Source organism: Manacus candei, unplaced genomic scaffold, assembly GCF_025592945.1.
Source record: "Manacus candei isolate 608988 ecotype Guabito, Panama unplaced genomic scaffold, ASM2559294v1 h1tg000011l, whole genome shotgun sequence".
NCBI lineage: Eukaryota > Metazoa > Chordata > Aves > Passeriformes > Pipridae > Manacus > Manacus candei.
This window is the reverse complement of record NW_026138059.1, coordinates 2,897,971-2,914,646: the sequence shown is the minus strand read 5'-3', so window position 1 is coordinate 2,914,646 and position 16,676 is coordinate 2,897,971.

Sequence of the window (16,676 nt, the reverse complement as noted above, 5' to 3'; positions counted from 1 at the left end):
GATCTAATGAAACTTGTGATGAAACTAGTAGAGTTCTCTTAAAAGAAAAAGAAATTAATATAAGAAATCAACATTAAAAGAAAAGTAAAATTATGTATTAGAAAAAACCCCAAATTTTATCTCTAGAAAACCAAAGAGAAGTTGGTAAATGAAAATATCTGAAAAACAATAACATATTAATTTAAAAATAATTCAAAGCAGATAAAGTAAACATTAACATGAAATTTAAGCAATGGATTTGTTTTTATTTCCAAGAAATGACACCCTTTGCTTTTTACTCTAGATTTGACAAGTATCGTTCTGAAATTTTCACAGTACACCTTACAGCTGCTGTTGACTTAGAAAGGTATCGACCCTTGGAGCTACTTGGAAAATACTTGTAGTTGGAGTCAGTTTTATAAAACTAAGGCTTTCTAAACACTAATCAAAAAGTCCTAAGTTAGAGACAGTCTGACAGTTTTTGATTTAATAATTTCATTTTACAAAAGGAGAGTAATACATGCAGAATAAAATCCAAGGCTCTGATCTGCTCCTTTTGGATGAGTGCTCCTTTTGGATGAGTTGAAACTTCTGTTTCATCCCACAGTGTAAGATCAAATTTTGAGTTAGCTTTGAGTTTGAAAACTTTGTTAGTGGCAGATTTTGTGGAGAAGAGGGTATGGGGAGATGTTTTTTGCCCTCAGAGTGGCTTTCTATTCTATGAAAATACATGTAAAGTATCCTTCAAAAATATTTATGGTTATCTCAACTTTCTCTTATTCAGTGAATGTTTTAATAGGCTGACGTTGAATCTATACAACAAGATAGAGTATCATCAAAGGTCAGCAATCGCAACAGCGTAATGATCCATAATCCATGAAACTGGGGCAAAACTGAAAGGTTTATTAGACATTTATTGATGTCATTTGTTTGATGTTTCAATAACAAAGTGGCAATCTATTGCAGTCTAGTAAGATAATTGCCTGATTCACATTTGCCTGGCACACATCACAGGAGTTTATCATAAGATAAATCATTTGATAAGCTTCAAATAATATTTTAAGTTTCGGATCCTTGTCTTCAAGAACAGTGGCAGAAATACTACTGATGCAGATGAATTCTGAGCAAATGTACTATAGGCATACATCCCTTGTTTTCCTTAACATTGAAATCATCACCAGCAGTGATTTGAGGGCTTTGCACTTGACTGGCACTCAGCAAATTTGCATATTTGACAAATGTGTTGACAGAAATTCTGAGTTTTAATCCTGCTTTTGACAGAATGTCTTTGGGCACTTGCCCACTTAGGTGATTTTTTTTCACTTTCTGTATAAAGAGAGTTATCGTAAAACTTATACATCTCATAGACTTAAGTAATGTTGGCAAAGCACGTTGAAGATAAAATAAATTATTGAAGGAATTTTAATGTAATTAAATTAAATTTTAGACAATAGAGTAACTTTTCATCCAGTCTGGCCTTCTTACTGAATAAGTCATTGTGTTTGGCAGCTGATTCTTGTATATGCCTCAGCTGGATAACTAGTTCCCTTTTTAACATTTCGGGAGTAGACTTTAAGACAGGAAATTACATACAGGACTTTCATTAGCATAAATATAGAATTTATTTTTATAAACAGGCTTGGCATCTAGAAATTCATGTATCATGGATTTTCAATGTTATGTGTTACAGTGAGCTATTTGACACTTGCATAATCAATTTAGTTTGAACTTGTAAACAACATGGCAAAAACTGAGAAGGGAAAACTGAGAAAGGAAGAAAAAAGCAATTGAATTGTTAACTCAGTCAAAATAGAAAGCTGAAATTTAGAGCTCCAGTTGATGTAAATGGGGTGCTCTTTAGCAACTACAGTTACAATTATGAGCAACAACAAGAGCAGAAAGATATGTGCCAATTATTTTGGCTGTACTTTGGTTAGGTTTGTCAGAGTGTCATGTAGGACAGCTGGGACCAGGAGCTGGAAGACATGGGGGTCAGGGCAGGCCCTCACAGAGCATGTTTCACCAGCCCAGAAAGGAATACAAGAAAGGATCACTGCCCTGGACCTCTTGGCTACACTCTTGCTAGTACCATAGAGAGTTTATTTGACTGCCTTTGCTAGAAGGGAAAGTTTTTGTCTCATGTTCAATCTATAGCATGTTAGAACTTCCAGGTCCTGTCCTTCAGAGCTGTTTTCTCTCCAGCTGAACCCCAATCTTTGTGTGGGTTTATCCCAGCTAAGATGCAGGACTTTCCATTTGCTTTTACTAAACTTCATAAAGCTCCTGTCAGCCCATTTCCTCAGTCCATCAAGATACTATACCCTCCTTCACCAAACTGTGTCACCTATGACATGAACATATTTGAGTTCATTATCCAGGCCATTATTAAAGTGTTAAGCCTTCTCATTTCCAGTCTCAACTCCTGAGGAACACCACTAGTGAGCAACTAAAAGTTACCAGTTAGACTTCATATCCATGTGAACCTTGAATCACAACCATGTGAACCTTGTTTTCCAACCAACCTACCCACCTGATATCAGACTTTGCTGGTAGGCAGACTACATCTGTAAGAAGATAACTGGTCTATACGAGTATGATAACCATATTCTGCTTTCAAACTCTACACATTCTTAATTACAACGTGGAAGTGCAATTGGAATTGGAAAAAAGGACAACATGGTGATGTGGTACGAAGAATACACAGTTGTGTTAATCTTTATGTGACTGTATGTAATAGTCATACCACTGCCTTCTGAAATGACTGTAGTATCTGTCTTTTTTTTGATTCAATCAGAATATATCTAACAATAACTGATGCGAATGTTGTGGATGGTCAATATGTGTGTCAGATAAAAAAAAAAAGCTGTAAAAATTAAAAAAACCCTGAAACTTTGCTCAGAAATGTTAAATATAAAACACGGCATTTGTCGTAGGAAGTCCCTAAATAAAGCAGTGGAAAATGGGAGAAGAAGTAGCATTTCATACTTACCTTTTTTTTTAGAATATATTACCAAGCACTGTAGAATATTGAAGTATATTAACCATTAGTCTGTCTTTTTAAGGCAGTTGTGATTTTTTTTTTGTTTTCACATGGAGTCTTGCCTTCTCTTCTACATTACCACAGGGTTGGATGGAAGGTGATGGTCTTTGTCATTGTTTGTGACTTTACTTCACACTGGTTTACTCATAACCTTTTGATTCTTGAGACATACTTTGTCTTACATTTCTCTTTTTCTATCAGGGTGTTTAGATGAAGAGTAATACAAATATATAAGTATTTTTAGAAGCATTTCCAAGCTATTTACTATGATAAGCATAAAAAAAAAAAACCTTCCATGATTAAAAAAACACTTCTAACTATTCAGTATTCTACCTGGGTTAAAAAAAAAAGCCATTTCCCCCCCACCCCAGTTAACTAATGAAATATGAAAAAACCACACCTATTTAGCACTTCATTTTAGTTATTTTTTTTAAATGTATGCCTAATACTGTGTCAATAATCTTTACTGTGTTTATTTTCAATCAGTTGTATTTTCCTTCTTTTTCTCATGAATTTCTATGTTGATTAAATGGTGCAAAGAAATTATGAACAAAAACCAATTACTAGATCAGGTGACCTGATATCCTCTTTTATGTAGTATATAAGTTTATTGCAGTTATTCCTGTGTTGAGACGTAGCTTCTTTGGCACTGTCGCATTTACTGGAAAGACATCAAGCACTGATACAAAGATTTTAAGGGAATAATCTACCACATTTTTGTTCAGGTGTTCCATCACTCTGTCTTCTCTGAATATGTACCTTTTGCCTAATATTAGCTGCCTTTATATTACTTCTTCAAGTGCCTGATCATCTAGTAATTATAATAAATATTAACAAGAATAAATATTTATGCCGGGCAACATAGCATTTGATAACAGACATGCTTTCTATCCAGAAGTGCCTCCTAAATCAATACAGACAGAAAAGTAAAACTAGGAACTCTATCTTTTTCTGTTGAAAGACAAACCAGAGATGGAAACATCTCCAGTATCAGTGCATGAAAAGGAATAACCCCTACGATATCACACTCACAATACTTGTGTTACTTACCAATAGCATGATTTCTGAATCCCACACCTGGCAAGGACAACACTACTTGAAACCCAGGACTCTTACCATGGAAACCAGTACTAAAATGTCTGAAGTCTGTAATATATACCATGTCTCTGATTAAAAAAAAAAAAATATAAAAATAACAGAGGCCTCCTGAACCATCATGGGAAGAACCTTGCAATGCCACGACCTGCTGTGTCTTTGTCACAAACAGCCCTGATGCTGTGCTGACAGCATATGCAGTTTTGTGACCCCCAGAGTCTGAGAAAAGCTATGTTGCACTGGGACTGCAAGTGATGTCAGTCCTGCCTGCATCCATAACTGCGTGGGACAGAGTTTTCATTCTTCAGCTACTTTGTTCTGTACCTCTCTGTAACATATTACATGGTTAAAAACCACTTGTGAGCATATTTGAAATATTCCCAATGCGTTCAGAAATCTGAATATCTGACATTGTGTTTTGGGAGAAAGAAATCCAAGGTTGTTCCTGGCAAATTCTGGCTATGTCATATCTATTATGGAAGGATCTGTTTGCTCTGAATTAAATAAGACAAATCACAAATATTTCAGCCTTTTATTAGGTTATTCCCTATTTTAAATTCAAACTGAAGAATTTACAAAATTGTGACTTGGGCAGGAGTTAGTCTTATCAGATAAACTTTATCCCTTACCAGTGCTAAGTACTGTGTCAATGTAACGAGGTGATTAGGAAACAGTAATGCACTATCATCGCAATTAAGGTCAACAGTGTCCTGAGCTGTATCAGAAGGAGCCTTTCCAGCAGTTCAGGGGAGATGATCTTCTCTTTCTACTCAGCACTGATGAGGCCATATCTGCACTGCTGGATCTAGTTCTGATCTTCCCAGTATAAGAAAGATAGAGATCTTACTAGAGCAGTCCAGGGAAAGGCCACAAAAACATTTATGGGACTGAAGCATTTGAAAAATCTTAAAACATTGAGAAAGCTTAATCATATTAAAAATGACAATCAGAGTTCCATTAAGAACCCCCTTGAACATACCATGAAGGCATAAAAGCAGAGCAAGCATTTGTATATTGTTAATGGGGTTCTCCAGGTTAAACTAATCATACTCATATACTGTATTACACCATTCTAAGTTCTCAAATTACCCACAAGTAATTTAATATACTTGAATCATATGTCTACAAGCAGTGCCAGAATGCATTTGCATTTTTTCCATTGAATAGGAGATCATACAGGGCAATATGATAGAAATATACTTTAAAATAAAATCTTACTTTGAAATGTCAAGTAGATACATAGCAGAGACAACATATTGCCTCTGTGTTTTAGATAATGGATTAAGGAATATGGTGCTGTAACAGGACAAAAGTACTTAGATCACTGATGAAAGACTTCATGTCAAAAGGCTTGTACAAACCTTATGGGCACTGACCCACAATGACAGCAGTTATCATCAACTCTTGCTGTATCATACTGGATGGAACAGAAGAGACATTTCCTCTAAGAACAACTTTTTCATCATTTTACAGCATGTCAAGGGAATATATTAGTCACTATCAGCACTCCGGCATACAGACTGTGTGTTTGGCAATATTTCATCAAGAAGCAGACACCTAATTAGGGAAAAAGAGTTCATGTTAAAAATTTCCTTTAGTTGAAGAATATTTTGATAAATATACAGTTGCATATATACATATGTTCTAAAACTTTGTTACCATTAAACTTACCAAGAAAAAAAAAAATGAAGAAACACCAAAACAGAGAATTGTTCATGTTGGAAAGGACCACTTGAGATCTTCTACAGTCCCACAGGTCAAAGCATCTATTAATGTGACAATCACAGTAATCTCATCTTTTTTTTGGTTCTGCACAAATACAATTCTCTGACATAATTTTCTTCATTTTTATTTTCTTTTTCTGTTGTGCCCATCTAGTCCACCAGTATTGTCAGCTCATAATCCATTATCACTTTTTACTGTTTTGACTGTTAACCCAATACTGTCAAGTTACCACTAGGAATAAAGATGAATGGTAGAAATGTGATTTATAATGTATTTTGTTATGATTCCATGTAAAAGCATTGCTTTATAGTGCAGATAGCTGCAGTATAAGTTTCATACAGATTATAGTGCTTTTACCAAAAACAAATAGAAATATAAACTGTGTTAAAAGTAAAGATAATAAATATGTCTCTGGGAGGTGAGTTCTGGGCTGGCTGCGTGTGTGTGTGCTTGGGTCCTGGGCTGGCTGGGAGTCCCCCGGGAGTCCCCTCCGGCCCCGCGCATCCTTCAAGCGCGCAGAGCAGGCCCCAGGCGTAGCTGCAACAGGAGAGGGGAGAGAGAGAGTGGGGCACCCTCACTGGCAGTTGCTGCACGCCCATGGAGGAGGAGAGACCAGCTTCGGAGCACACTGAGGTTTGCCATTCCAGGTTCGGGGGGGAAGGGGGAGGGGGGTACAGGGGATGGGAGGGAGGGTACAGGGGAGTGGGGGTGGGGGAAGAGAGGGAAGCGGTATCGAGTGGGGGTATCTAGAGGACCCATGGGGGTCCTCTGATTGGCAGGAGGGAGAGCAGGGCACTCCTCTATGAAGTGTCACAGGTGAGCAGTGCGCCTGAAGATACGTGCTAACACAGTGGAGAAAGGATATGGTCAGGGTGGATAGTGGGGTTCCTTTAGAGTGATGGGGGTCCCTGCCATGCTGGGACCTTGAAAGGCACCCCAGCCTTGGATGTGTACAGGGACCAGAACGGTTGGTCGGTTTGTTTGTTTGTTTGGTTTTGGCTCACCTGCAGCTACTGCCCAGGTTCAGCAGGGTGGGCAGGACGAAGTGTTGTTCCTGGGTATCTCCTTATGATTGTTTATAATTAGGTGATAATAATAAGTAGAAAATGTAAAACTTACCCAAACCGTTCTAACAGGAATGTAGCCTGTGTAATCCTTTGCGGTTGCGAGCTATGCCGGTGATGGTACATGCCTTCAGTAGGGTCACCCATGCCAGACACGCCAAAAATGTAGGGTCAGATACACTACATCCGTGGGCAGGATGAGCTCGTTAGCCTTCTGATAGTCATCCTAGAAGAAGGACAACTCTAATCCCAAACCCGGGCAGATGGAGCTCGCTTAGCCCTGTAAGGCCATCCATCTAAGAGAAGGTCACTCTAATCAAACCTACGTCCTGAGGACCTCGCTGCCACCGTCCAAGCTCACTCAGCCCTGGCAGATGAACCCTAGGATTAAAGGGTGGGTTCAGTTCCGCGCAGACTGCATCTCACCTAAAAAATCCATTGCACAGGCTTGAAGGCTTTACCCACATTCCCAAAGCCCTGTAGCGATGGGTGAGGGTCGAAAAGGCAGGTGAAAGGTGCACTGGAAGCCACAGACCCAACCCTGCATGCAGGCGGTTCAAGATATTGGTCATTTGAGACTGACCAGAGATGACAGTCTCTTGGGGCAGCACCCTGAATGACCAAGCAGCCTTTTCAAGGACAGCACTGCTTGCTCCACTCCGAGAGGGGCCTAGAAAAGGTGGCCTAAACAAAGCTCATCTCCACCTTCACCCAGTTGGTTAACCGCAGGCCAACGGGCATCTTCTTCCAATGTGGTCGCACAAAGATCAAAAGACAAAGGCATGCACCTGCCTCCAAAGGTGTACCTAAATTAACTCTAGCATGGTGGAACATCAGAACCATGCTCGATTCTGCAGATTACGGACGTCCTGAGCGTCGTTCTACCCTAATCGCCCATGAACTGGCTCGTCTTAACATCGATATAGTTGCTCTCAGTGAAGTTCACCTTCACGAGGAAGGTAACCTCAGAGAACATGGTGCCGGTTACACACTCTTTTGGTCAGGTAGGCCCAGAACAGAAAAACATCTCTCAGGAGTTGGCTTCATGATCAAAAACTCTATTGTTCCAAAACTCGAAAATCTGCCGACAGGTCACTCTGACCGCATTATCTCCCTACGCCTTCCACTCCACAACAGGCAACATGATGTCCTCTTTAGTATATATGCCCCAACTCTCCAAGCTGACCCTGCCAAAAAAGATAAATTTTATGCTGACCTGCTCCGCCTTACCCAAAAGGTGCCTGCAGATGATAAGATCATTATCCTTGGTGATTTCAACGCCAGAGTAGGTAAGAATTTTGAAGCCTGGAAAGGAATATTAGGCAAGCATGGTGTTGGAGACTGCAACGATAACGGTCAACTTCTGCTAGAATTCTGTGCGGAGCAACAGCTCACCATCACTAATACTATCTTTCAGCAGAAAGATAGTCTGAAGACAATCTGGATGCACCCCAGATCTAAGCATTGGCACCTCATTGATTATGTCCTGGTGTGACGGAGAGATGTTCATGATGTCCACCATACCCGTGTGATGCCCAGTGCAGAATGCCAAACAGACCATCAACTTGTGCGCTGTAAACTCAACTTCAATCTCAAATTCAAACCTAAAAGGGGCAGTATCCCAAGGAGAAGACTCCAAGTTAACAATCTCCAATCAGCCACAGTAAGAGACAGATTCCAGGAAAACCTTCAAACTAGGCTTGAAAACCACTCTACAGACTCTGCAAATTCCTCTCCTGAAACAATTTGGCACCATACTAAAACCAGCATCCTACAATCCTTGGAAGAATCCTTAGGGTTCTCCCTCAAGAAGAACAAGGACTGGTTTGATGAAAACAATCAAGAAATCCAGGACTTGTTGAGGAAGAAGAGAACCGCCCACCAAGAACACCTCGCACTGCCATCCTGTCACGCAAGAAAAACAACCTTTCGTCTCGCATGCAGCAAGCTCCAACAGAAACTTCGTGACATCCAGAACAAGTGGTGGATCAATCTAGCTGAAAAAAACTCAATTATGTGCAGATACAGGTGATCACAAAGGTTTCTATGAGGCCTTGAAAACAGCATACGGGCCTACATACCAGGTGCAAAGCCCTCTACTCAGTGCAGATGGGCAAACGCTTCTAACAGATAAAACCTCCATTCTGAATCGATGGTCTGAACACTTTCAGACTCTTTTCAGTACCAACCGTGTAGTCCAAGACTCAGCAATTCAGTCCATCACACAACAACCAGTAAAGTATGAACTGGATACTGCTCCCACATAGGAGAAACCCTCAAGACCATACAGTAGGTGAAAATCGGCAAGACAGCTGGGGTTGATGGAATTCCACCTGAAGTCTGGAAACATGGGGGCCTTGCACTCCACACCAAATTTCACGAGTTTCTGGTGCGCTGTTGGGAACTCGGCGAACTACCATCAGACCTTCGTGATGCAGTCATCATCACTTTTTATAAGAAGAAAGGTACTAAATCAGACTGTTCAAATTACTGTGGTATTACTCTGCTCTCCATTGCTGGCAAAATCCTGGTAAGAATACTCTTGAACAGACTAATACCTCCTAGAGCAGAAGGAATCCTACCTAAAAGTCAGTGTGGTTTCAGAGCCAACAGAAGTACCACAGACATGGTATTTGTTCTCAGACAACTGCAAGAGAAGAGTAGGGAACAGAACAAAGGTCTCTATGTAACCTTTGTCGACCTCACCAAGGCTTTTGAGACTGTGAGCAGAAAAGGTCTGTGGCAGATTTTGGAATGTTTAGGTTGTCCCCCCAAGTTCCTTAAAATGATCATCTCACTCCATGAGGATCAGCACGGTCAAGTCAGATATGGCAACACACTTTCTGAGCCCTTTTTAATTAAGAGTGGTGTGAAACAAGGCTGCGTTCTCGCTCCTACCCTATTCACAGTCTTTTTTAGCAGGATACTCCAAAAGGCCACAGCAGACCTCGATGATCAGGACGGTATCTACATTCGATATTGTACTGATGGAAGCCTATTAAATCTAAGGTGACTGAAGGCCCACACCAAGACCTTAAACCATCTTGTCCAGGAGCTGCTTTATGCTGATGACGCCACCCTTGTTGCCCACACAGAAGCAGCCCTGCAGCGTTTAACATCCTGCTTTGCAGATGCTGCTGAGTTCTTTGGGCTGGAAGTCAGCTTAAAGAAGACAGAGATCCTCCATCAACCTGCACCTCAGGAAGTCCCCCATCATCCCCACATCACCATTGGCCAATCAGAGTTCAAATCAGTCCAGCAGTTTAATTACCTAAGGAGCCTCATCTCCTCGGATGGTAAGATTGACAGAGAGATAGACAACAGGTTGGCAAAGGCATATAGTGCTTTTGGAAAACTTCACAAAATAGTATGGTGTAATAAACACTTGAAGAAAAGTACCATGATCAGTGTTTACAGAGCCATAGTGCTGTCTACTCTCTTGTATGGTTCCGAATCATGGGTCATCTACCGCCACCACCTGTGTCTCCTAGAACGCTTCCATCAACGCTGCTTCCATACAATCCTGAACATCCACTGGTCAGATTTTGTGACCAATACATCTGTTTTACAGCAAGCAGCAGTCACAAGTATAGAGGTCACATTGATGAGAACACAGCTGCGTTGGGCAGGGTACGTCTCCAGGATGAAGGACTACCACCTCCCTAAGATCCTGCTTTATGGTGAACTTGCCACTGACTGCCGCATGAGAGGAGCCCTGAAGAAAAGATACAAGGACTTCCTGAAACAACATCTCAGCCTTGACCATATTGCTCACCATAACTGGTCTACTCTGGCCTCCAATCAGGAGGCCTGGAGACACACCATCTATAACGCAGCTGTCTCCTTCGAGAACACACGCAGGATCACTCTCGAGGAGAAAAGGCAACGCAGTGTCTTGCAGAAGATACCATTCGAGTCTTTCTGCTCCGCCTTTTGCAATCGGATATGTCTGTCTCATATTGGCCTTGTAAGCCACCAACGTGCCTGTAACAAATGTGGATAGAGCCTTCCCAAATCTTCGTTCACGAAGCCTAGCCATGATGACATATGTCTCTTCATTTAAACCCTACTCAAAGTTTTGTATTTATGTAATGCCTACCAGAAAATTATACAGCAAATTTTAGATAACTGAATAAAGGTCTGACATACACTCGTCTTACTACCCTGATTTTAGAAGTCAGAGGTGTAAAAAAATATGCTGCAAAGGAAACCAAGCTCTCGTTGTGTTTTTTACCTACACAAACACTTTTTTTTGGACTTTCTGCTGGATTCCTACTAGAAGAGAGTATTGGTTCCTTGATAAACATGAGATGATCAGTCAGTGTCTCTGACAGGTAATCACACAAGTAGAAGTCCACAAAAGCACTTGTTTGTAAATATTGCTAAAGAATAAAAAGTACTGTGCATTTCCATCCAATAAAATATGACAAATAACTTGTACTAAAATGAGAGATTGCACGTATTCTAAAAAAGCAGATTAGGTATTGGTCCTCTTGATATTGATTTTATGTTCAGTTGGCAGATGGTAGGCTGATAAAGAAAATATTAATAAAGTTTTCCTATAGTTTTCTATGTTATTTAGACAAGTTGATAAAGAAGCTCCAAGATTTTCTTGAGAGAGTTGCTCCAGGACACCGATTGTTGCAGAACATGACATTTAATCCTCTGATTAAACCATTCATTTTCACTAAGTGAAAATTTTGTTCTCTATGCACAAGTGACACAGAACAGTAGCATTTTTTATTATCTGCAGTATAGTTTTTCCTGAAGTGGGACTCACGCTAGAGGAAAATACATAAAATCATGTGACTTTGAGTGGAATTCTTCTGACAATATCTAAATGTCTACATTCTAGATGGTCATCTGAGGTTTCCATTATTTTAACATATACTGATGCTTCCCTGGACAGAAGCCACACAGCACTAGTTAGGAATTGTTCCCAATAGATATTTTGTGCATGTCAGCAGCTGATATGATGAAGAAGCATGTTTAGGCGTGTAAGCATGAGTAGAGCTACGTTAGTTAGACAAAGAGCCAAGTAAAAATTCTCACCCTGCTTTCTTTGCTAATGCCAACAATCAGCTAGTATAAAACAGTTCAGGTAATGTCTGTAACATACTAATAAACCAGCTTCAGGGAAGCCTATCCTTCACTTTCTTGTTCATTAAGTATATAAATAATTGTTATTTTTGTGTTTCTGATGATAAGGAAAGGACTGAAAGCAGATATGTTTGAAAGTATTAAGGAAAGAGGACAGATCTTGTATTTATTAGAGACTGTTTTTACTATATCATCCCTCAAGTAATTTTCATAACATGAAAAAAAACCCAAGGGACTTGAATGCTCTTCTAAATATTCACAAAGGAGAATTATATACAATTTACTTGATATTTAACAAACCCAGACTAGCAAGCATATCAGTTTCAAATCTGTTAAGCTGGTGAAGTTCTGACATTCTGTAAGACTTGTTAGGATTTTATGGATGTTCAAGAATCCCTTACATTCAAAACAAAAGTGTAGCTGCAACACACTGTGTGCTTAAAATCTCCTGTTCTAGAAAAAACAAAAGCTTCAGAAGGGCTAGATTTTATTTTTTATTCCTGAAGTCAGTGAATAACACCATTTTGTTTCCTACGCTTGCTTCTTTGACCAATCACTTCATGCTCGGGTTCATTCTGTTTAGGTTTCATTTTCACGATAGGTCAAGAACTGTTTCCACACTGAAGTCTGAATAGGGCTTTGTAATAATACCTTTGCTAGGCACTCACACAGTTCTGTCCCACAGTAAAGCAGGACCAGAGCTTACAGAGGGCAGCAGGAACCTTACAAAGTGGAAACACCACATGATCTACTTGGAAGTAACAGATGGATTTTAAAAAAATAATGTGAATGTGGAATTAATATTTAAGTACTAAAGATGTGATTGTACATAATTCTGAGTAAGAGCTGAATGAGTTGGAAACAGCATTGAAAAGAGATTTGGTAATACTAGTCATAACTAGAACCAATGAGTGCAAAAAATAATAAATACTTTCTGTCAAAATTTGCTGGCATGTCATGGATTTTAAGTATTATTTGGAAAAAAAAAATGTGAAACCATCTCAGAATAAAACCTCCAACAGAAAAATATGACAACTTAGCCAGCTGCAAACATCTTGGCAGTGCCAAGAACTGTGAATGCCATAGGATTCTGGTCAACATGCTGATTGTAAAACCTATTAGTGGATTGCTCACTAACCGTTTTTTTAAAAACTAGAAAAATTAAGCTACTTGAGGACATTTTCTTGTTCATATATATGTATACATATATCTATATGTATGTATGTCTCCTACATATATATATATAAAATATATAAATCTATAACAAAAATATTCACAGACATGTTTCATAAAATCATAATAGGAATGACAAAAATCCTTCTAGTAACTGTTTGATGTCTGTTACTGAGAAGAATTAACGTAGTATTTAGTAAAGTCTTCTTGCCTTTCGGTTTGGGTTATGCAAAGCAAAATTGTAATTCTCCTATCACATGAGAATTACTGAAGTAGACTCAAGGCCACTTGAGAGTGAGTAACAGACAGCAAGGAAAGTGTTGCACCATAGACAGTCAAGGTAAACATTTAGAATCTGGACAATTTACATTACAGAGTCATATAGGAGTTGGTTGAGATAATTACTCTTATTCTTTTTTTTTTTTTTCCAGCTTTTAATCCTGAAGAGAAAATAATTTAAAAATTCAGGCCTTGAAAAAGTAGTGTTATTTTTCAGTGTTAAAGAAAAATTATAGCAAGGGGAATTCAGGTAATTTAAGGCCACATAGCCTTGTTTGAGCTCCAGAAAAAAAATAATTAAAAAAGTACTAGGAGATTTAGTTCATAGAGAATTAAAGGATTAAATTATAGTTAATGCCAATCAATCATCATATAAAATAGGTCTTGATTCCCTTCTTTCAAATTATAAACATATTTGATAAAGGTAACAGCACTGTTGGGAAACAGCTTCCTGTAAGGTATCTGTGACAAAGTACTGTATATTATTTGGAATAAATATTTGCAACACTTGAAATTACCAATGCAAACATGAAATGGAATACAAACCAGATGACATGTATGCTGGTTGGAACACCATTTTTAATATGAATTTCCACTAACATCCCACAGGCATGATAACTTCCCACGATGTTCAATGTTTATTCAATGAACCAAAAGTAAACACAAAATCACTACCAGTAAAATGTGCAGATGAAAAGACTGAATGAATGATAAATGATGAGGAATATGAATCTTGGAACACTGAGTCAGTTCAAAAAAGAGAAATTAATAATAAAATTCTGGATCATAACTGTACAAAAGGGGAAAAATACGATGATTCTTGGCTGTCTGAACAGTAGAGTGGTACACAAGATGTAAGAAATGTCTTTTTTTCCCCCTCCTGGATATACCATCAGAGTCCTGAAACACTGTCTGAACTCTTCCTGTCGCATTAGTAAGAAGATATTAAAATTTTAGAAATATTGAAAGGGATAAATAAATTGCCACAAAAGCATGCAGGGCTTTTAGGAAACGCTGCAGAAGAATTCAGAACACTCTGTTGATCTTAGTGCAGGTGAGACTGAAAGGTGACTGAGTTACAGTGACTCAATCCCTTCACAGAAGGACAATACAGGTAATGAAGGAGTTCTGAATTGCAGAGAAAAAAGCATGTCAGGAATCAGCAGGTGGAGAGTGAAGTAGCTCTTATTTAAACTGGAAGTATAATGTATCATTCATAAAAGTGAGGGCAATTCCTTTAAAAGTATAGTGATGAGTCTCTTACTGTCTTTATGCATAACTTCATGTCAAACCAGGTCACAGGTTTTGCCAGAAGAAATCAATATTGAGAATGAAGCAGCCTGGAATAGGTAAAATGTTAGACCAGATAAAATACCATCCTGTCTCAAAAATCTGTGAATTTCTTGTAAAAATGCATATCAATAACTGCAGCTTCTAATAATGAAAATAATAATGTATTTTTGCCTGTATGTTTTTAACTTAGAGGCATTTATTTTCTACAGTTATTTGATGGTTGTACAGTTATTTGATGGCTGCATATGCATTTTAAGCATTGTTTCTCATGTTCCTTCCCATTCCTTTATTCTCTGCCTGATTTTGAGATCAGAGACTCTGTAAGCAGCCTCTACAAATTAAATTCCTCTAATTTGTAAAGAAATATATGAACAAAAAACCTGTGGCATTTATCCCAGACTGAGAGATCAGCCAAGCTACGTAGAACAGGAGAAGTAATTGCTCTTTCTTAGTAAGATGTCAAATCTTTTAAAACAACAAACACACACAGGAGGTCTATTCATTTTTCCGTATGGAGGGTATAAGCACAGATACTTTTGGTTAGTACCAACAAAATAAACATGTAAACCTTCTACATACTATATTTATGGGATTATAAAGATCTCTGATGGTGTTGCCTTCAATGATAGATTTTGCTTTCATAATTTCTCTTGTTGATGCACAAGGGGGACTTTGGATGTAGCTATTAAGCACAGTAGAGCCCTTTATTTAATTTTAAATGGAATCGATTGGGGTATTAGCAGACACCTCAGACTTGTGGCTAATGTAGTTGAAATACAGACACAAATCTTGCATTTAAAAGGAGAGATATATTCTATCTTACTATCATTATTATTATTATTACTTATTCTATCCTACTTTTACAATAATGCATTAAATTTTGCTAATTTTCATTTAATTTTGTTCTATTTGGAGATCAGTGAGATCTGGTGGTCTGTTATTCCTTTACCAGAGCAAACTAACTTCCCCACTGAGATTTTATGATTCTCACTTGTTAAACTGATGAAATATTAGCTGACAAACAACACTAATCTACTGCCACTAAGAAGTGAGGCAATTTAGTAACTGTTCTGCATAGGACTACAAGTACCTCTCTGTCCCCTGGGAACTACGTTTTAAACTTATTTTGAGATATGCTTGTACTAACCTCTGATCATTTCTATGTAGTTGCCTTCACTCTGTATTTTGAGAAGTTGAGCACTCATGTCTAGAATTAATGACCTGGTATTTTTCCTCTTTATGGATTTTAGATTTTATTATCTTGTCATGAAAGCTTGAGAACCAGAACAATACAGAAGAGATTTCATTCTTTGCTCCCCAGAAGTTGAGTCTTAGACAATGGACAATGGTGTTAAGTTAAAAGAATTTTTGTTGTATTTTGTTTTTCCAATTATCTGAGTACCTCAAAAGAGACAGTTAGAAAATGAAGGAATCAATGAATTCTGTAGTCTCTGTGGAAATAGTTTCAATTGTTGGTTGCAAAGTAAACCTGAACTACTATACTGCCATGTAAGACATCAAACAGTTAGTGAGATTTAAATGCTGAAAGACAACGAATAATAGGGAATTTTCCCCAAGGAATCACATACAATACACCTTTTTCAGCAACATGAACAGTGGGATTGAGTGAGCCAATGACACCAAGTGTGTGATGTGATGGACAAGTTGTGGAAACAGGTGTGCTTGAAAGGTCCCAAACTATTCTATGATATAGTGAATACCTTTTATATTGTAGAATCTCATCATCCAGTGTTTGCACATACGAGTCTAAAACCTTCCAAATCGACCTACAAAAACTTTTCCAATAACAGGGCATACACCTAATGAAAAATAGTCCACGTAAAATTGTTAGTGATCAGCTGAGTTGATCCTGCTGTTTTTCCTTTTGTCCTCATGAATTGTGAGAGTTCTAGACGGCAGTCCCTAGG